Source organism: Cydia pomonella, chromosome 10 (assembly GCF_033807575.1).
Source record: "Cydia pomonella isolate Wapato2018A chromosome 10, ilCydPomo1, whole genome shotgun sequence".
Taxonomy (NCBI): Eukaryota; Metazoa; Arthropoda; class Insecta; order Lepidoptera; family Tortricidae; genus Cydia; species Cydia pomonella.
In genome coordinates, this window is record NC_084712.1 from 15,980,746 (window position 1) to 15,997,388 (window position 16,643).

Sequence of the window (16,643 nt, forward strand, 5' to 3'; positions counted from 1 at the left end):
GCAATACCTAAATATCTTTCTAATAAATTAATAAAAATATATTTTACATTACATCAAAAATCATTGATGGTTTCTGTAACTTAGGGCTGCTCCCGTCGTCTGCGACCTTGCGCGTGTGGGCGGAGCCTATATCCTTTGCCACGACACTGCTCATACCTTGTCAATTGTTATATATTTTCATTCTACTTATAAGGTGTCATATTTAATATAGAAAGGGTTTGTAATAACTTAGTCTTACGGTATTTTGCTGAAGGTTGAATCTTAACATAATATCCTATCGATTATTTCCTATCATCATAATAAATTATTTAGTATAGTAAATTCCCGAGTCTTAACATCTAGGTAAAACTTAATCAGGTAGAATCAGAGTCCAAGATTTAGTTGTTACTCATTAAAGAATCTAGGGTACCGCGGTTCGCTTCGAGGGGTCCTAACCTGTAACTAGACGATCACTTGGCCAAATTATTGTTAAGGTAAAATTATTGTTGGGGTAAATTTTAGGGGTAATTTTAAAGGTGGGATTGTTAACGATTAGGTTCAGTATTTTATTAGGTCCGGGGTTGAATAGATGGGGTAGATTTGGGGTGTAGGTAGGGGAAGTTACATTTTGGTGCCGTGACCGAGGGATCTAAAGTGTACCACTTTTGGGGCACATTTTGGATACCAAGGTTTCTAAAATAAAGGAAAGTAAAAGTAGCCATTCAGGCTACATTTTGTTGCCGTGAGAGCGGAGTGGGTACACTGAATTTTGGACTCTGTTTTTATTGTGTTTTGAATAAAAGCCATGAAACCTAACGTTTATTTCTGAAACTGTTACTATGTACAAAAAAAAAATCCTTAGAGTTATTGTCTAATTAATAAGTTTATCAATCTTCTTTACTCGTTCTTTTCTCGCTGTTGTTAGGGATTCTTTTCATATTCCTCAGCTAAGAATTGTCATCACATAATAATCAATTATAAATTCACCTTCTTGCGCCTTGATACCTGAAAAAAGAAATTTAAAACCCATGTAGTATAACTTTAATACATAAAACGATTACCTTAAGCGAAAATAATTATATTTGTTTCTCTCGCGTCATAGATTTGTTAAGAAATTATATTTATAGCAGGGACCAATAACAATAATGAAATAAATAAATAAATATCTTCAAGTCAGTCTTTCATATACTCGTATCGACCTATTCTTAGAGTAGGCAAAGTTTGTGCTATGGGTGCTAGGCAGCGTAGTGCATACTTCTATGGATAAGTATATACTTAGAACCTAGATAAATAGATAATATCCATGACTTAGGGAACGCATATTCGTGGTAGACCCGCAGCGCTTATGCGTGGTAGACGCGCAAGTGGCTGCTTTTGCCAGACAGCATTCATAGGCATGGTCGTTACTTAGTAGGCTAGGAGGCTGTTGCCAATAGTCTAGATATAAGAAAATATTACCTAAGTCAATCTAGTATGTAGTTAGGTATAGCTTAGATAAGAGACAGCTACGTTAGAACTTATGCTTTAGTAAAAAAATCTTGGGGGCGTGAAATAGTTCCATTTCACGTAGATTTTCTTGAAATACTAAGGAACAGGGGGCGTATTCCGCATCTTTCTTACTTTTCTATCTTAAATGCCGGAACGCATTTACAACCCCTCACCATCGGGCGACTCGTTTGCCTTTTTGCTTTCTATATCATATAAATAGCTACTCGTGTGTGATAGTATAAGAGTTCGATCTATGTTACAGATAAAACATCTCTCACTAGGCTATGGAATGGATAGTAAAGTTCATACATTTTCTGCCGCTTAAGAAAAGTTTTGTCATTCATAGAGTAGTAGCAACAAACAGTTAATTCTGTTAGGTACAATTAATCGCCTAAGCGTAGATCTAAATGACAACTACATATGTTTGGACTATGTTTGGTTTGATTGTTGTATATAAAAATCATACATTTGTTATTGTAGGATAATCATGTATGTATGTATGAACTAGGATCTGCTTGAGTTCATCTGACAAACAGAGATATTTAACACACATGTTAGGACATTTAGTCTAGGAAAGTAAACAGTCATAGTACGTCATAAAGGCATTATTAGTGGATTAGTAGAACATACACATATGTAAGAGAATTTAGCTACATAGGTATTCTTCAGAACTCCCGCTGTATTTATTAAAAATAGCACTGAAATATGTGCATAGTTACCATCTACAGTCATTGCTATTATTTACTAGTCTCTATGAGTGCTTTATCTTTCAAAAATCGACTGAGATTTGTAACGTGTTGTTGCCCTGACTAACGACACACATACAAAAGCATACTTATTTGTAGTACTAGACGTAGGTTGACTTAGGATTACAGTACTGATCTACTGACGGTACTTTTTATCGTATTCCGATTACGGTTGAATTATAGTACAAAATTGGTTAAGGTAGCATACTAAGCACCTAATATAAAGGAAGATCTTGAGTGAAATTTTCCCTATAAGTAGTATTCAATGTAGACCACTGCTGATGTAGGAGCAGGTTTCTTGTACTAGAGCCGTTGAACGGGAGCTTTCAAGTGTCAGAAGACAGCAGCCATTGTTGCAGCAAAAGTCGTGAAATAAAGTCATTGAACAGGAGTCTGGAGTGGTCTGCTTCTTCATAATCTGAAATGAAATAGGCAAGCATTACAAGAATTCAGTTAAATAGGTAACTTTTGATTTCTTAAAGGTCAGTTTTAATTGGGCAATATATCAACAATTTTCTTAAGACATCCATTCGCGGGGGCGCGTTATTGTTTTCAATTCATAATGAAAGAATACATAAACACATTATATGGAAATATTAGTATTCATAATGTAAAAATAGTGGTACGAAATTTTTTTGAAAATAATAATACAGAAAAGTTTGAGAACCTTTGCCTTGCAGGACATATTTCCATCAGTTAGGTCATAAATATGCCAAAGTAAATTAAATGAGCCAACAGGATTAGAATAAGATAGGCTAAGAACATTTTTCATCTTTTGTTCATTCCTCCGGGAATGATTTGACTCATTTTTAAGTTTTTCAAATAAAGGTGTCATTTATGATATGAGTTCATATTTAATACAATTAACTACAATAAAATAAAGTACCTTTCATAAATAGAAGCAGTCAGCAGGAGAAAGATTGAGGTCAGGTGGATGATAGACTCGCTGTGTGGCTCGGACAATGTCCCAAATAGCACTATAATAGGAATTATTTAGTTAAAATTAGCTTGAAATTGTTATAAGAGTTTATTTTAAACTAGAAAGGTCCTAACATTTAATAAATAAATAAATAAAAGAATTCAAAAAAATTTGAAAGCGAGAAAGGTTTTCCTAAGATTTATGGTTCTAAGTAGGATTAAGACTAAAACTTATGCTGTCTAGTGACATAGTTGTTATACTTACTTGGAGATTATCGAGAGACTCGGAAAAGCCCATGAAAACAGCAAATGGAAGTTTGCTCCACTCCGCATAAATATCACAAGATCGCTAGGTATAGGTATATATAGGCAGCCATCAGAGTTGACTCTGTTTGCTGAAAGATTAAACATATATTGTAAGGTTAATTGCAAGAAGAGGAATATTTATGACAGGTTCAAGTTTAGGGTCACTTCGGACACATGATCGGACAACTGCCGGGTTCTCTTAGAAAGGAAAATACCAATTCACTAACAGATCTTCAGTAGCGCAAGAAATCCTGTTATATTTAGCTGGCGTGATCACATAATTTTCATTTTCATAACATATTGCATTTTCATATCACTCATATCATCTTATAGAACGATAACAGTTTTCAAATTTCAAGTATAGTGTGGACAAGCATAAAAATAACTGCCCAGTAACAGAGGTGTTATACTTACTCTTAAAGCTCAGGAAAGATTCATCAAAATCAGTAAACGGAGTCTCACAGTGTAATTTCAACTTATTTTTCTTCAGTAATGACTTGTCCACACCACATTCAATAGTTGTCAGCCTGCTGAAAAGATACACATCGCTTGTAAGTCTTATTGCAATAAGAAATGAGTAGTGAAAGTTCAAAATAACATTAAATAGGCAGTATAAAACAAAGTTAGAAATGTCATCTTGTCAGCACTTGGATCACATTCAATTTTATTTGAAAATAAATGTTTTATGTTGCTGAACTGAGCCATAAAAATAAGGCAGTACAATACATTAGGCCTGACACTACATTAGACGTAAGCTTTTTAAGTAGAATAATAATAAATTTCGAAAATCTTTGTTAGGTTATGATGGACAGGATCAATTAGAAAAGTAGATTTAATGCTAGATAGGTCAATTTGTGGCTAATTATTTTCTGATTGCTAACGTTTAAGTATGTTTAACAAGATCTCAATAGCCTTGACTTTTCTAAAGCAGGAAAATAAACATAATCTTACCTTGCTTGTAGGAACAGTTTCCATATTTTAAGTTTATTTCACTCGCACTGTCAGTAGCTAGGCACATTAATTAAACATCCCTGGTTCTAGATAGTTTAAACATTAGGTAATAGGTCATCTTACGGCACTAGATTCATTGAAGATTTATAAATTTTTGACGAAAGTAAAGAACATGATCGTGTTTGAATCCGAAATTCTATTTCGTTTGTCTTGTACAGTTCTTGCGATATGCAATGGGTAGGATATTAAGAGAATCATAAAAAGCGCACTCGACTCGAGGACGATCTTTTCCAGTTCAGTTTAAACTTCTGTCATGGTAATGGTAATTATTATTTGTCAACTTTATCTATGCAACTTGATGAATTACAATATGGTGGTTGGATGTTTGTCACTTATCTGCTTATTAAAGTGTTAAATCACTGTGACACTGGTAGTTGAGGTATCTTTGGTAATTTTGACTTTAATTAATAATTTTGGGATTTAATAACAAATTGTAGGCAAGGAAAATGAATGATGTATAAAAAACTACTAATACGAAACTAAATGAACGGAAGTAAATAAAGTGACAGAGCCTAGAGCTGCCAGGGGCAAAATTTCTTTGTAAGATTTGACACAGTCTAGAATGGTACGGTGTGACGTGATAGAATCGATTATTTTAATTTACTAATTGGTTAATGTGTCTTTATTATTCAAATTAATATAAAATATATATATTTAAGACCTCAAAACTAAATTTTTTGCTTTCTATTAAATTAATTTGATTCTAGTTAGTCATGCCATCTATGGGGAACCTTAACAAAGTTAGCCACAAGCCGACTAAATCGCGTAGGCTGCATTATGCATGTTGTTAGGGTTCGTAGGACGTATTTTTAATTTTGTTGCATTATACGAGCGCACGCACATAGATCAACCTTAGAAAAGATATTGTCTATGACAAAAAGGCATGTTTACACGATCGATTTCATTCAGCATTAAAAATAATTAATAAGTGTATTGCAAATTATATATATTTTAACATAAATAAATGCGGATAAAATATTGGACAGAAAATAAAATAATATGCCAAACTAGCGCTAGTGGAACCATCTAGGGACGAGTAGGGGTACTTAGACGATCTATAAATTTCCGAAAAGCAAAGTAATTTTAGGATTATAGGCAATAGATTTCTCTCTTTAATAAATTTCACTCTTCTTATTATGTAATATATAATTATAAACATATAGTCGTAGTTTTTCGGGTCGTAAAATGAAATTTTCTAAAATATCATTACGACGCCATCTAACGGTAAATAGTAGCACTGACAGACATGGTGTCGCTGCTCGGCACTAGATGGAGTTAAGATGAAGTTTCTAGTTTATAAAACATACGCTGGCGATTCGCTATGTCATGGAAAGAACGCGCGAAGTTCCCTTTCCGTACATTTTTTAAATTTACCACCTTTTCTACTGACAGAAAGTGTTAACAGACTACGAATGTCCTAACTAGTTTTGAAATAGATCATAGATCAATATTCTTCACTTTTAGCTTTGTTTTGACAATTTTAGTTTGACGTTTTCGAAAATAAATAAAGAGCGATCTTACGGATTAATTATCGTTTTTGAAAGAAAGTAAAGTGATATTTGGTCCAAATTATATGAAAAATAAGTTTATGACCACTAGTAATCATCATTTTTATTTTGAAACCACAAGAAACGTAAGGCGGATGAATAAACAAAGTACAAATATGCTTGCTGTGGTTTCGTTCGCGAAAAGAAAATTAGTTCATGCAGTAAAGTTATATTGAAACAGGTATTATAGTGTACATTAGTGAGGTGTGATAGTGATGAAAAATAGCTTAATTTACAAGAAATGTGCATTGAACGTGAGTACACAGTTTGACAAGCCGGAATATTTATAGGTTATGTTTGTATATGATGTAATTTCTAAAATCTCCTACTTTACAAACTCAAACCCATTGTACATTCCGGATTTTTAATTCTCTATCTACATGAATTTCGATTTATAGCGCGTTTCCAAAAAAAAACAGCATGATTTATTTTACGTAGGTATTAACATTGTTTTGGTATTCAGATAATAAATAATAACCTTATAGTTAGCCATTATGTGTAACTGCATTTCTCAGGGTAATGCATAAACTGCTCCTTCCAGTAGCAAACACAAATCTGCAAATGTCACTGTTTCTCTACTTAATCGCAGTATCCGTTGATCAATCAATAAACTGTTCTTATCAGAACAACGTCATTGTTTCTCGACAAAACATGCCATTTGTTGTACACATCTCTATGTATGTATGTTCCCACAAACTCATTGTTAAATTTGTCTGGTTTCTTAACGCTCTCATAGCATACCAGTCTCGAAGGTAGACTAAGGTATATAGTAGGGCTCGCGGTCGTGTCCGTGATTCGTGAACCCGTAGCCGTGCGCCCGGTTTCGTGTTTCACGGCAACGGTTTTCTGGTCCGTTCCACACGTGACATTCGGCTACGTGAAATTAGGGTACGTGAATCCGTGTAGATCCGTGTAGGCGTGATCACGGCTTCACGTATCTTAAGAACACGCCGGTTCGGTCCGCCCGCGACGTTGAGTGAAGATACGATGCGGTCTCTAAGAGCTACGAATAAAAATGTATCGTGAGCTTTTTATTCATAGCTCTAATTCCGTTTCATTACTTTTGAATTAAAATTTATTTCCAATAGTAAGTCCTTTTAAATATTAATGAGTAATAAATGAATAGAACAAAACATTAATTACAATGAATAGCTACTTTAATAAACGGGTTGCTAAAATAATACCACAACACTGTGTGTAAGGAGACCAACTGTGATGTCAGGAGTAACTAATAACAATGAATGTGAGTTCAAAATTCTAAACTGCCCCCTTGGGATTAAATAAAAAATACCACGAATTGTAAAACAAAACATCGCGGTCACTTCTTTCAACTTCACGAACAAAAGGTAAAGCCCACAGCTACTTATGTATATTGTTTGTTTCATTTTGTCTGCACATGCAACTGCACTTCTTATCTACAAAAAAAACCCGGTATGTTGGCTTAGCTTGTTAGTCATACAATAAAACACTCTAACAATAATATGTCATTATTACCTTCAATCTAGAAATAAACAGTACTCTTTAATGTGCCGAAAGTCCGAAACTGATAAGAACTGCAGCTGCGTACTTTTTTTTCCGTGGCCCCGTACATGTGTTTTTGTTGAATTTGTTTACCTGTATTACCTTTATCATATCTACCGAAGATTTGCAGAAATTTACCCTTTTGTTTCTTTGAATTAGGATTGCCTTGTTTATATTTAGGCTACGTTATATTCTTTGATAGTAGCAAGCTTTTACAAGTATGTTTCATTCATTTCATTAATACTTAACAGAATAAAATGTCTTCTTTTGATTTAATAATGACAACCAGTAGCACAGCGTTGCTTAAGTTCATAATTATAATGATACTTACTACGAAGCTGATGGTCCCGGGTTCAAATCCTGGTAAGGGCATGTATTTGTGTGATGAGCATGGATATTTGTTCCTGAGTCATGGGTGTTTTCTATGTATTTAAGTATTTATAAATATTTATATATTATATATATCGTTGTATAAGTACCCTCAACACAAGCCTTATTGAGTTTACTGTGGGACTTAGTCAATTTGTGTAATAATGTCCTATAATATTTATTTATTATTATTATATTAGTGCAATGCAACGAGCAGGTCGCTAGTTTTGACTAAAATCAATAGCTGGTTATACAAAAAACAGAACAACCCCAAATTATTTAGATATAACCATTATATTCAAATCGATGCAAAAAATACAATTTAAGTTTAATTCACACGTAAATTTTTGTCCGACGAACGTCCCGTATTCAATATACTAAGTGGTAACTCAATTCAATAATACTTAGTCCTTATTTATTTTTCTCCCGGGCGTGTCGAACCTACGAGACGTGCGATAAGTACTTATCCAACGGAACCGAGCCCGAAGCTCCGCACACGAACGCAGGTACGGGCTACGTATCATGGCGTGTCACGGTCACGGCGTGTCACGTGAATCCGGACGCGAACGCAGGTACGAGGTACGTACCTTGCCGTGTTCGTGAAATTCGTGATCTTAGTACCGCCGGGCTTAAGAACCCGTAGCTACGGATCGGCGTGTATCACGGATATCAGGAGCCCTAGTATATAGCATAAACGTTTCAGATCAAAGTTTGAATCCCAATGAGTGAATAAGTGAATAACAAACCGGGGCCATAAATAAAATTATGCTTAGTAAATTAGGAACCCTATGTATTTAATATTATGAATTAGATTTTGTTTTATTGAGTCAAACGGAGTGTGTGTTTTAGTGCGAGTAAAAGTGTAAAATCGTTTCAAATGAAGTAAAAGCTGACTTCTAATTGAGTGAGTTAACATGTGTTTGTGTCAAAATGTGTGATATTTAATAGTGTTAAAGTGTTTTCAAGTGCTTTGTGAAAGCTGTAATACCGGATAATCTCGACAAGTTATTCATGCTGGACAAGTCAGAAGAGGAGATAAGACACCATCATCAGTTTACAAGCTGCTAGTATGATCAAGTAGCAACGAACACAGGCCTTCCTGTTGCAACTGTCCTGAGGTCTACTGAGCATCATGGTAGATGAAGAAAATTAATGCATGAAATCGTAAGCAACTTGCGTTAGTCCAGAAGAGATACTGTGAGTCTTAAAAAAATTCATTGTTATAAAATTATTTTCCTTTGCTATTAAACAATTTATACATGGAACTTTTGTATTCTTGCCATTATTTATTTATTTTGAATTTTACTAAGAGGAAGAATTAAGCGGATATTTTTGTGTAAAGCACATTGTTGTTTCGAATCTTGTTTAATATAATTACTGTAATTTGGATAATTACATATGTATAGGTATATTTGGTGTGATGAAAATGTGATATGTCAATAACTTTTGTAAAAAGCATTGTGCGGTAAAATGTTTTAAATTCAAGTCATTATTTAAATGTTCGTTACAGAATATATGATCAAATTAATTAATATTTATTATTTATCATCATCATCATCATCATCATCTAAAATGCTATTTGTGAAATGTTCGGAGTTATACAGAAAAAAAAAAACAAATTTCTGATACATTTTATGACATGGATTATACATGTTGGTTTTAAATTTTTTAGTGATTCACTCTTGAGCATATTTTGACAGGTTCTGCTTGGGAAATGGCCTAACCACATAAAGGTAGAGTACATCTAGAGTCAATTTAAAGTTTTTATTGCAATAGCATTCTAATTTAGGCCAAGTTTTGTAGATGAGTGGCTTTTACCCAATGTGACAATTTTCCCAGTATCAAGTTAATGAAAACAAAATTGTATGACATTTAGCTGATATATAAATGTTGCATAATAGAGCGTGGTTTTAGGCTCTTGGTAGGGCAATAGTTAGTCATTACAATTAGGCGCATTTCGGGATTACTTTTTCATTATTTGTAAGCAGTACTATTCACTTGTTTTCCTTCTCGACTCTTCGGCTGAGGGTCGAGGCTACATGAGGTCGTTATTTCGCACACTCAAGCTTTCTATTCTTTTCAAATGCTCTCATGGAAGTAGGCAAATATGTTGATTTCTATTCTCAATTCTGCCATATTTGCTTAGGATTCTAACATGCAAACTTCTATACAGGGTGGGATACTTTTTTTTTTTTTTGTCAGCTGATTGTATATATCCACGGTGCGATGGTCTACTGTATAATGGGTAGACAACACTGCATTGTTGAACGGTATTAGTGAGTAAAGGACATGGAGATTAGTTGCTGAGCGTTATCATAAAAATTTTTTTTTTGGGGTTTCTCTCCGCATGTCAGTTGAATTAAATATTTATTAAAAATATATATATATATATATATGTATTCAAGTAGTAAATATTAAATAAATAAAAAGGGGTATTGGGCTAGTATGGGGCTAGGACATGATGAGATTTTGTTTATTTCTTTCAATTGAAAGTACAATAGTAAATTTTGTTTGATTTTTTATTTTTGATTGCATCTCAAGAGTCTTGGCTGTCTGTAAAAATCGTACGAATGTGTAACTGAGGAGGAATGGATATGTGGAATGAGTGCTTATAATTATGAATATGTGAGGTTTTATGAATGAGATGTATGAATATCAGATGATGGACGTGTAGTAGACGGATGTACCTTTTTTGGAAAAAATGGATTGATACAGATAGACAACGGCTGGAGTGTAAACAAACTAGATTTGTCGGTGTTTGCAGGGGAACAAAAAGGGGGGGAAGGGGAAGCACAACTAACTGGAAAAGTCTTATCAGTAGGTTAAAATCCTTTGGATTAGACCCATTTAAAAGGGTAGATTTTTCTAGTTAGTACTCTACAAGGTATGAAGACACTTACGAAATCCACACACTCATCTTGGATGGGATATATCCGACATTCGACATATTTTATGGGCCGTGAGCGTCTAGAACAGACGAGGCTCTTCTCAAGAATTAATTAAACATAATTATAAGGTTGTTTTATTGATATAAGGTGTAATAATTAGCACATATTTTTACTTAGTTAAGTGATTATTTAGTTAAGACAAAAATATTTTTACTGTACCATGTTGAGGTACTCTCTAGTGTCAACTAATGTCAATTTTAAGTTTGTTTAAAAACAAAAAAAAAAAAAAAAACACCCAAACAAACTTAAAGGTCGGTGTATCTTATTTAAGTATGAGACACGCGCCAAGAACACGTGGCTGACAGTGATAAGGCAGTGAAATTTGGTTCGAATTTTGGCAATGGAACTTGAAAGCTTCGTACTTATAAAAATTAAAGGTTTCTTCGTTTTGCATGGGGAGTTTTTGCTGTCTCATTAGATGCTCTTCTCCGGAAGTGTACGGTCCACAGAGAAAAAGATCTCGCCGAGACCGGGGTGAGCTGGCAAGAACGGGTTAATAGGACCTATCGGACTCACAATCTGGTATCTCTGGCGGAGCGAGGTTTCTGGGGAAAAAGTTGTCTTGGATCATTGACGGAGTTCTGATGAACTGATTTCAACGCCAAGTCGTTAACAGTCACTTAGTATTGGAATACACACTACACGTTTAAAAAAGGGGGGGGAAATTTTCCGACTAAATCTAGAGGAAATTGAAGTTTTTTATAAATTCCTGTAGTAATTCATAAAAACCTTAAATTTGGGGGCGGATGTGACTAGCCATATGCCTATTTCGTAATATTGGCCTTGGTTTTATATTAAAACACATAGAAAATAATGAAAAACTACAGTACTCTTCGTTTGCATCTTTCAGTCATGATTTCACTCCGTATTCTAACAATTACAACTTGAAGGACACGTTTCCGTATTTTACCACTTGTGATTTCGATTAAATACATAACACTCAGTGAATTTGCATTTTTTTATTTATTTTAAAATGCTGCGAAGAATGATAATAATCAATTGAAGTTAACCTAGAATAAATGCATAATTATTGGTGTAATAAAGAACATTGAGTTACTAACTTAATAATAAACGTAAAATATTACAATACAGACGTTATTTTCAGAAAACAAAACTATAATACCTGAAATTAAATAATAATGTTGGCATATTCATGCTTGATAGGTTTTGAAACGTTTCATTTTATCATTTTTTTGGTCTACTTAAACTGACTACTAAGCGAATACTGTCGTTGTGTGCGTAAAAGTCGCCATTATGTCGCTATTATGTCGCCGTTATGTCGCCGTTATGTCGCTATTATGTCGCCGTTATGTCGCTACTAAGTCGCCGTTATGTCGCCATTATGTCGCTATTATGTCGCCGTTATGTCGCTACTATGTCGCCGTTATGTCGCTACTATGTCGCCGTTATGTCGCTACTAAGTCGCCGTTATGTCGCCATTATGTCGCTATTATGTCGCCGTTATGTCGCTACTATGTCGCCGTTATGTCGCTACTATGTCGCCGTTATGTCGCTACTAAGTCGCCGTTATGTCGCCATTATGTCGCTATTATGTCGCCGTTATGTCGCTACTATGTCGCCGTTATGTCGCTACTATGTCGCCGTTATGTCGCTACTAAGTCGCCGTTATGTCGCCATTATGTCGCTACTATGTCGCCGTTATGTCGCTACTATGTCGCCGTTATGTCGCCGTTATGTCGCTACTATGTCGCCGTTATGTCGCTACTAAGTCGCCGTTATGTCGCTACTATGTCGCCGTTATGTCGCTACTATGTCGCCGTTATGTCGCTACTAAGTCGCCGTTATGTCGCCATTATGTCGCTATTAAGTCGCCGTTATGTCGCTACTATGTCGCCGTTATGTCGCTACTATGTCGCCGTTATGTCGCCGTTATGTCGCTACTATGTCGCCGTTGTGTCGCTACTATGTCGCCGTTATGTCGCTACTATGTCGCTATTATGTCGCCGTTATGTCGCCATTATGTCGCCGTTATGTCGCTACTATGTCGCCGTTATGTCGCTACTATGTCGCTACTATGTCGCCGTTATGTCGCTACTATGTCGCCGTTATGTCGCTACTAAGTCGCCGTTATGTCGCCATTATGTCGCTATTAAGTCGCCGTTATGTCGCTACTATGTCGCCGTTATGTCGCTACTATGTCGCCGTTATGTCGCCGTTATGTCGCCGTTATGTCGCTACTATGTCGCCGTTGTGTCGCTACTATGTCGCCGTTATGTCGCTACTATGTCGCTATTATGTCGCCGTTATGTCGCCATTATGTCGCCGTTATGTCGCTACTATGTCGCCGTTATGTCGCTACTATGTCGCCGTTATGTCGCTACTATGTCGCCGTTATGTCGCTACTATGTCGCCGTTATGTCGCTACTATGTCGCCGTTATGTCGCTATTATGTCGCTATTATGTCGCCGTTATGTCGCTATTATGTCGCCGATATGTCGCTATTATGTCGCCGTTATGTCGCTATTATGTCGCCGTTGTGTCGCAATTATGTCGCCAATATGTCGCTATTATGTCGCTAGTCGCCAATATGTCGCTGTTATGTCGCTATTATGTCGCTAGTCGCCGTTATGTCGCTGTTATGTCGCTACTAAAGTATATAAAAGGGCCGTAAAGTACGGAGGATGGGGATTCATTCTTTAACCATCGGACTGGCGGTATCTCTGGCTTTGAGTAAGTAAAGTTTCTCTACTATTCCTTCTATTTGTTTGTGTTTGCTGGGAATTATCCTGGTAAATTTAAACTTGTAAATTGTGTCTATGTTTGGCATTGCGGGGACAATGTTGTCGTAAAGCTAAGCTTAGGCTATGGTGGAGATTCTTTGCTTCCTTATCTGTGTTACTATATTGTGAGTTTTTTGTTAGTAAAAACTAATTTTGTTATTTTATTACCTTGCTATGAGGTTAGTTTGTTATTATATAAAGCCAGATCACTGTTTGGACTAACAGTTTGTCCATCTAATCAGCTGCTCCCTAACGGTGTCAAATTGCAGCTGTTTAGAAGTCTTTTGCTCCAAGTTGAGAGGACTTGGCGTCTCTTCTTTACCAACATAAGAGGCGAGCATACTCTCCTTAGTCTCAAGGTCCAGCTGTTAGATGAATGTGAGGGCATCACGTGCGTGCCATTGAGAGTAATCTCTGCTCACTGAAGTCTGCAGTAATTGAGGCTAGGTCTCGTATTAAATATATTTATATATTTCGGTGCTCTGGCTCATGCTAGTGCTGGTCACGGGAGGGCTTCTGTCATGATTGGTAACAAACACAGATAAAGTTTTAGTCATGGCAGGGTATCCCATGTGACTGGTACGGGTGTGTGTGCTAGTGTGCTGATTACCTATAGACATGCTAGGGCGGTCTATTCTCATCCACCGTGCCCACGTGGCGATGAGGAGGGGGCCAATCACACAGACACTAGGGTTTGCTATACCTCGGTTTTGTCGGCCGAATGCTTACAGCTTAGACTTAGGGATACACTTGTGTATGTTCCAAATCATTAGATCAATGGTAAGTACGATCTGTGTTCTGGACATACTAGATTAGGGTCTAAGGGTAGGAATAGGGTAGAGTCACACACACTGTTATAGGGTCTTTCTTAGGTTTGATCTAGAAATTTGATTGGTTGGTGTATATATATATCTTTCAAAAGGTTCTAATGACGTGAAGCTATGGTTTTATAACGTGTACTAATGATAATATTAGGGAAATACTGGTAATGGGTTATAATTACCTAAATCTTCCAGACTGTTACTCTGAGTGGAAAGTTGAGGGTTATCTGTAACATCTTATATCTATTTATTTTCATTTCTGGGTTTTTGGTGTAGAGACGAAGTACTGAGTATTACGATCAGGTCCTAAGGTATTTATATATTCAATCCTTAAACATCAAGTTGGGTTTAGGAACACAGACTATTCTGGGATTAAAGAATGGTTTGTTTTAGAGACCCTTTGGCAGGCGAGCGCAGTCCATTGGAATCTTTGAGTGGAATAATACTCACCTTGATAGTTCGATCTCATAAAGTACAGTAATGAGTTAAACTTGTACTTCGTTTATACATTTGAAAGGCCTAGGAATTCAGCCTACTTTTAGCTATGGGGACTGGGATATTGGCTTAGTAGCCTTAGCTTTTGGATATAAAAAAAAGAGATAAGTAAATGGTGTCCGACGAATACTTATCGCTTCTTTTCGTCAGTCCTTAGGTTTGCATTGGGTTGCGAAGCGTTGGTCATAGCCCGTCTGGCTAATAAGATAGTAGGTGGCCCGATTGATATTGCTAATCGGAGTAAGAGTCTTCAGACCTGCATCTAGCATTAGAGGCAGCACGTGTGATCCATTCACTCCTCGTTTAGAAGATAATAGGTAATAACATTTAGTTTAAAATAATAATGTGTAAATGGGCTTATCCCAGGAGTGCTGCTTCAATGTTACCCCGAAGACTTAATAGGAGTAGCAGGATTTTACCAAATATATTTTTATATTTATATAATCATATATGCTGCAATACCTAAATATCTTTCTAATAAATTAATAAAAATATATTTTACATTACATCAAAAATCATTGATGGTTTCTGTAACTTAGGGCTGCTCCCGTCGTCTGCGACCTTGCGCGTGTGGGCGGAGCCTATATCCTTTGCCACGACACTGCTCATACCTTGTCAATTGTTATATATTTTCATTCTACTTATAAGGTGTCATATTTAATATAGAAAGGGTTTGTAATAACTTAGTCTTACGGTATTTTGCTGAAGGTTGAATCTTAACATAATATCCTATCGATTATTTCCTATCATCATAATAAATTATTTAGTATAGTAAATTCCCGAGTCTTAACATCTAGGTAAAACTTAATCAGGTAGAATCAGAGTCCAAGATTTAGTTGTTACTCATTAAAGAATCTAGGGTACCGCGGTTCGCTTCGAGGGGTCCTAACCTGTAACTAGACGATCACTTGGCCAAATTATTGTTAAGGTAAAATTATTGTTGGGGTAAATTTTAGGGGTAATTTTAAAGGTGGGATTGTTAACGATTAGGTTCAGTATTTTATTAGGTCCGGGGTTGAATAGATGGGGTAGATTTGGGGTGTAGGTAGGGGAAGTTACACTTTTCAGTCGAGTACTGTGTTTAAGCAACGAAGCTTGCTGCGTAAGGTATGAGATTGAAAAGCTTGATTATATCACTATTGTATTTTTTCTTCGAGTTATCTAAAATACCTAATACTTTTTTACTATAAAACCTAAATCATTAAGGGAAATTGGTAAGTATCTCAGTAGATATAGTATTTTATGCAACAGTTGTATAAGAAGGGTCAAAAAAGGCGAGTGGCGTGAGTTACATGTGAGCCGGAGCCGAAGGCGTAGGCGAACATTGTAAAGGAATACGCCACGAGAATTTTTTGACCTACTTATACAACGTTGCATACAATATTTTTCCTACGAGTCAACAAAAATAAATCTTAATTTAGGTAAACAAATTACAGCAAAAGTATATAGCCAAGACGCGCGAGCATACCTTGTTACGCGCCCGGCCCGCCCCGGGCCGCGGCCGGCCGGTCAGCGACACCTCCTCGTAACTCATGAGGCCCTGGTACTTGCTACTTGCTAAATTAATTTTTTGGACAGTTTTTTCTCAATTTTGGCCACCGTAGCCTACGGAGACTAACAAGCAACGCTAAGCGGTCTTCGTAGTCTATGGGTGTTGCTATATTACGGGTGTCACATGCGTGTTTCTGACTTATGAAGTAATTATTTTTACTATGCAACCAAATGAATATTTTGTAAGTTGGCATCAATGCAC

The 16,643-nt window shown here is 36.1% G+C and overlaps 1 long non-coding RNA gene across 1 annotated transcript; it reads right to left on the minus strand.

Moving 5' to 3' along the window:
* Positions 1–781: 781 nt before the first annotated feature.
* LOC133522259 (uncharacterized) lies at positions 782–5,205 on the minus strand. The gene is made up of 6 exons (XR_009800028.1): positions 4,389–5,205; positions 3,852–3,967; positions 3,397–3,526; positions 3,100–3,190; positions 2,429–2,631; positions 782–984 (listed from the first exon to the last, which is right to left on the minus strand). It is a non-coding gene; the product is annotated as an uncharacterized LOC133522259 (long non-coding RNA).
* Positions 5,206–16,643: the final 11,438 nt, after the last annotated feature.